The following is a 6,999-nucleotide window of genomic DNA, read 5'->3' on the forward strand; positions in this document are numbered from 1 at the left end:
AAGTTACCTTGTTGCACACCATTAGCGCTAAATTAATTGGTATTTCACTTTACAACAGTTGTAGCTATTTGTCAACAGCTATATCAATTGCGGAATTCACACCAAATTTTCCGCTTATTGCTGATGGAAAATACAAGAATAGTCAGGAGTTATTTTGAGTTCTCTTGCACACGCTGCCTTCATGTACTTACAATGCTAAAGTGTTTTCAAGCTAGTGCTCGGTAAATGTTGCTGGTGATATCTGCCCACGCTAAGTCAATAGACCTCGAGTGATAATGTTGCTGGTAACTACAATGTATCGTGTAGATTGCACTGAGGTGGATAATAATTATTCTCACCAGGCATTGCGATGCGTGATAGTGATATTAATCAGTGCAGGCATCTTTTTTACCTCCACTTCAGTCTATTATAAACTCTAATTAACCCGTGACACGGTATAATTTTGTATTAACTGTGCCCCGAGATGAGATCGTATCTGATTATCTTTCTTCAACCGATATTTTTCTTTCCAAGGAGTTCGTGTCCTCCGATTTATTACGATAATTCGCTTTACACACTTCAAAGACAATAAAATAGTTAACTATCATAATTTTTATCCGATAAAATCCATTTTGCGCAGAATGCTTCCGCAATTGTTTTTGCGTTATGTAGTTGATAATTTTATGTTCAATGATGATTTCATAGATCAAGTGTGAACGGAGTTATTTATTTATAACCACTTAAGAATTGATGACATACAATTCAATGTGTATTTATATTTGATTACAAAGGGTATAATCGGAGTTATGGAATACTTATTCCATCTGTGTGAATTCTGTATATCCGATAGTTAGGATTTTTTGGATTCTTCAAATAAAAATGGAGACAAATCAGAATTGAACTATTTTTATACTGGATTATTAGTTGATAAATGAGACCATCTGTGCATTCCCTGAAGATAATTAAAAATGGATGTGCACGTGCAGACTTACCGTCGGTGCGTTCTGACGAAGAATTTCAAAGTGTTTTATAGTACTTTTGAAATTCAACAGACGATTGTTAATCCACGAATAATTGATGGCTTATCTGACGATAATTACTGCGACACAATTACTTATGGAAGACCATCCGCGAAATGTCAACGGCACTTTTCCGACGACACCGAGTCGACAAATTGCTGGTGGCCTGTTAAATCTCAGATGGTTACTGACAAATATTGTTACCTTGCTGCAATCATAATAATTACTCTGCAATTGTTTATCAGTGCGTGCAGCATTTGATAATAGTTTTCATCAGCCAGTAGTGGCACATCAGTTAGTGATCACTTACCGACTGCTGACAATGGAAAATCTCTTTTTACATCAGTCCGTCATGTAAAAAACATAGGATAAATGGTTGGAAAATTATACAGTCATATTATACAGTCACCTGCCAGGGGGATAATTAATTTTGTAATAATGTAATAAAATTATCGTTTCAATTAAAAAAAAATGCGCCGATTTTAGAAATATAATTTTATCACTTTTGTACTTATTTTTTTATACAGTGATCGGACTGACTTCAATCTAAAATTATTTTGGCAATCGAGATAACATTTATATTGAATTATTTTTTTTAATTCCAACGTGGACAATTACTCCCGCACGTACCCATTAATTTGAAGGAATTATATTATTATAAATCGACGCTTAGAAACTTGAAAAATATAATTAATTATAATTAATATAAATATAATTAATTATTACCCTAGGAACTATAAGAAAGTCAGCGAAAAATCCGCGAGAGGCGCTGAATGGGTGACCGAGTGGCGCGTGAATTATCAAATGACCGCCACGCGATAGTCCAGGGGATTTTTTTTTTTCGTTCGATCAACGCAGGCAAATAGTAGGTGATCAAGAATATAAGAAAGATAATGGCAACTCTAGCGTAAAAATGAGTTCACTGGCCACATTCCCGAAGCACATTGAGGCTCTGAAGTATTGAAAGTTCATTATGAGTTCGATGAGGCGTTTAAGCTTGACAACCCCTTAAGGTTTGTACGCGAGAACAAGGGTGGGTCTCTCTCTATCCTCTAACTCGGATCTTTCAGAGAGGCCTAGGGTATAATCACTGGTGCGTGGTTTTTCGAGTGATTTTCGAGTGGAACGCTGTAGGGGTTAAATCTAGTACAGAGACTTTCTTGATAAACCCAAGTGGCTCACTTCATTAGAGAAGCTAATGATGAAGGAAAAGAATTTTCAGGGGGGAGGATCCACAAAGACGGGAATTTTTAATTTCTCTCGAGATTCTGAGGGGAAAATTTGAATTTTTTTACACTGGGAGAATGAGGGGTGTACCAATAGTCCAATGCATAAGAAATCCTATAATAATTCACAGAAATAAAGGAGATATGTAATATATCGGTGAGGATTTATTTTTATTATTGGAGACAATTCAATATAATGCGTTTATGTATTTTTTTTTATTAAGTTTATTTTATATATCGACAACAACACGTCATACATTAGAAAACAGAAGGTTTCTTGAAGCAAACTCGAATGAAAAGTTTTGTGGAACAATCCGAGAGACACTATCTATGTGAGTGTGCCGCGCCATCATCTATGGAGTCGTATATATATAATATTGTGGTGTGTCTCGTATTTGTATGGTCATTTCAATCGTGAGTGTGTGTTTTTTTTTTATTTCTTTGTAGATTTGTGGGGGAGGGGGGGTATGTGAACGGCTGTCCGTGATACTTATTTTTTTGTGTCTCATCCTCCATGTCTCTTTTTTTTTCTTATGTTTCATTTTTTTTTTTTCACAATATCCTCCCTGTCATTCACAACAATTCTCACTCACAGTCGCACTATCTCTCTCACTCGCATCCACACGCATTTTTACTCACAAATTTTCCAATTTTACTCCAATTTTTCGTTTTTATTCCTCACTTTTTTTTTTCTCTCCCTCTTTTCTATTTCTTGGTGTAGCACTTCGTGTATTCGTAGAGTGTGTGGCCTATTTTTTTCCCATTTAACCTGTTTTATTATTATTATTTTTTTTCATTCTTTCGTGCGCTAGTATGTACCAGAGGCCGTGACAAATATCAATTGTGTAACCGGTAGCAAACTGGCGCACAAAATGACAACTGTTAAATCAAACCTCTTTCCATTATTTCCGAAAATGTTTTTTTTTTAAATCGATTATATTGCATTCTTCTGTTGTGTCGCATTTGCCATAAACCACTTTCCTAAAGTTCCAGGATTGTTGGGCTCTCGTGACAACATAATAAAAATCAATAGTTAAATTAATCATCTCTCATTAAAAATACTTACATAAATAGGTAAAACTCGTCGTTTCGCTGAATTATGGAATAACAATGGGTTTTTTTTTTCCTCTTCGAAGTACAATAAGAAAGTTATAAAATAACTGAGCAAAGTAGCAACTGTTACTGGCATCCCCAGCGTTAATTGAACCGTTGCGCACCTTTTTTTTTCTCATCTTCAACCCACTTTTTCATTTATGCTTCTTTTCATTGACTAATTGCACACTTGGAGTGCACAGAATACGTGGAATGTGTCGGGAGAAGGCAGTAGCAGTTGCCAATAGCTCCAGACGAAACGACTTTTAATAATCAGCGGTGTGACGTAGAACGTTTTTTTTTTTTCTCTCTTTTCATTTTTTTGCGAGAAACTCATCAGCCATACGGTTACGACGGTTAATTTTCTCCATTAAATTTAAAATTCTTTCATTAATATAATTTTTACCATTGTTTAATTTAGACACTTATTTTCTCGAGAATTTCTTCATAGTAATTTTTACATACAATCCACAACGGACCCATCGATCGTAAGGCGACTCCCCGCGTCTCCTCTTGCAATTTATGTACAATTTTACAACCTACCGCCATCGACATATAATTTTTATCATTTTTTTTTTTCATCATCGTCTTCCGTCTCAAATCCCCCAGTACACGAAAAGGACCTAGACATCGTTAATTTTTTTTTACACTATACTAACGAAATCTAAACGTTCAATTTTTTTAATTGCATTTTTTTTTTTCATGTGTTGTTTCTCTGTTATCTGCGCATTTTCACCACACTAGGAATAATAAATTTTGCCGTAATCGTTAGTATACCTTTTATAGAAATATGCTTACAAAAATAGAATTTAGCGAGGCGCGGACAGGTGCATCGATTTCAGGGCCGTGAGGATTTGATATTTATTGTTTTAATTCTCCCTCCAACCTCCCAAGTTTGTAGGACCGAAAAAACTCCCTCTCACTCTCTTATTTTTCAGTGCTAAATTCATCCGCCTAAATGTTTGTTATTTGCAATTTAGTTTCCAAAGCGTATGTGCATTTGAAATTAATCTCATTTTTCCACCATTTTTTCATTTCTAGGAATTATCATGACCTTTATACACAACATTTGTCGTAACATCGTATAGGCCGCTGGTTCCACGCAAGTAAAATTTAGCGTGTAAAATTTTCTTTATCATTAGTATTTTTTTTATTATTTTTGTTTATCTCTCATTTTTTTTTTTCACCTAAAGTTTTAGCTTACTTTGTTCATCCCCTCAAGTGTTTCACCCTTTCTGTTTATAACTCATCATTCATTTTTTTAATTTATTTTATAGCCGAACGTTTCTATATAATATGTGTGCTCGAAAACTGTGTACAACTCATACCTTCGTTTAATTTTCACCATTGGATTCCCTTTTTTCCCTTATTTTTCCATGTACAATTTCAATAATAAATGGTCGTCACAATAATTATACAGATACAAGTGGTAAAAACAATGGACAATAATAAAATCGCAATAATAAATATTCGATAGCGATCGCGATGACAATGTGGCTATAATGACAATGACCATGATACCGATCACAATCGCAATAATCATAATACACAATTTTTAATTATAAATATGCAATTTTTCTTGTTGCTCGTATGCACAATAACTTCTTCATTTTTTATTACTTTTTTTTTTTATTAATGTTTACTTTTTTTTGGCTTTTTTTCAGTATTTTTTTTTTCGTCATCTTTTTGTCATTCACGTGCATTCTCACGCGCGCTCCTACCTCAGATTAACTTCATCATTTAGACTTCGTCATTACAATATTACATTATTAGATTACATTATATCATAATACGCTAGCGTTTATTCAATAAATTTTACATACTTTGATACGCAGTATGATGGTTCCAAAAACGGTTATCGGCCAACCTAATTTTCGTCCACGCATCAATACACCTACGCTTCAGTAATCGAAGTAATTTGTACTTGTAGCCATATATTATAATATTTTTTTTCCATTTTTTAAGTAGTTTCAACCTCTTACATTTTTGCCCTTCAATTTTTAGGATTTTTCACTCGATCATTACATATGCTTCGGGTTCACACTCTACTATTTTTTTTTTTTTCGCACGTAACCGCCTCGAGGCCCTACACATTTTTTTGATACGAATATTTAAATATTACTTTACTGCCACTTTGTTTCATCAACTCCCATAACCGTTCGACCTGTCGAAATCTCTACGACGGCGCTGCGTCCTATTTTTCCCATCCTCGTCTCCGGGTAATCTTTTTTTCATCATTTTTCACTCCCTAACGCATATTTTCCCTCATTTTTAAGTTTTTTTTTGTTGCGCTTAAACCTTAAATAGTAACGAGATATCGTTGCCAAAAATATATAAAAATCCAGAAACGTTTTTATTCTTCTTTTTTATTCTTTAATCCCTTTTTTTTTTGTTCATTTTTTGTCGTTTTGACCGAAATCGAGACGAGTATACTACCGTCGAAATTGGCAGGGGCGCCGGATCGTTCATTGACAGTGAGTTAGCATCATTAGTTTTCATAAATTTTAATTGGCACGATCGCGAGTCAAAATCGTTTTTGAATTTTGGTTTTATGCCCAGACATGATTTTCCGCCATTTATTCCCCGGAATCACCGAAAAAAGTATCTACACGCTCCTGCGCCCATGAAATTTCGAGCCACAGATGGTAATTGAGACGAGGTCACCGGGCGACCGGATCACCCTTCCTAAAATTTACAATAATTTCATTTATTTATTTCTTTTGGCAGCTTCGTAAATCCATCATTTGTCATTCACAAACTCCCTGCTCAATCGTTGTTAACACACATAAAACAATCACGCAATTACCTTCTCCTGTTGGTTCATCAATTTTTTTACACACTCACCTAAACTGTCCCTAAAAAATTTTCCCCCCACCTTCCAACTCCTCTTGTCACTTCGTATAATAAAATTCCTTTGTTTTTACAATAATTTTTCTTCACCATTTTAGAACATCCTAAACCACGAGAGAAATATCTTTTTTTTTGTTTAATTTATACACCTAAAGTTAACTTGCACCCGTTTCGGACGGGGCCACCGGTGACCACGTCTTACGTTCGGTTGCTCGCTACATTATAGGCTCCCAACATTCTTATCAGCTCGTCGTGTCTATGTTTTCACCTAAATCTCAGTTTATCTCCATATTGTTTTATTCAGGATGTTTATTTTCCAACGTTCTCCCATTATTCCTCAAACACTTATTTTTGCTCCTTGTGTGTTGTGTATGTGTACAGCTCTCAGTATTCGGTATGGCTCTTGTTGATTTGAATGATTTGTTGATGCATGTCATAAAGTTTCATTGCCCGCTACAATAAAGCCCCTCTCGCTCACGCGTTTTTCATTATCGCAAAATAGTACGAACCTGCAACCCCCTATCTTGAAAATGTACACTCACTACTCTCTATTGTCTAAGATACAACAACATTACTATATGTATATGGCTCTACAGATGTTCGCTTGCACTGCAACTCAAAAATTGTGTCATGATTACCGGCGTCGCCCGAAGACGCGTGGCGTCACGGCGCGTCGTAGCGCATCGATGCAGCGCGCAGAATGGCGGCAACTTTTGAACGCTGCGACTCCACTCTCTCTCTCTTTTTCTCGTCGATCACTTAATCATGTGTTCGCATTATCTTTTTTTTTTAGGCCTTTCGTTGCCTCTCAGTCGCACCGCCTCGAATCACCG

This window comes from Fopius arisanus, unplaced genomic scaffold (genome assembly GCF_000806365.1).
Source record: "Fopius arisanus strain USDA-PBARC FA_bdor unplaced genomic scaffold, ASM80636v1 scaffold00065, whole genome shotgun sequence".
In the NCBI taxonomy this organism is placed as follows: domain Eukaryota; kingdom Metazoa; phylum Arthropoda; class Insecta; order Hymenoptera; family Braconidae; genus Fopius; species Fopius arisanus.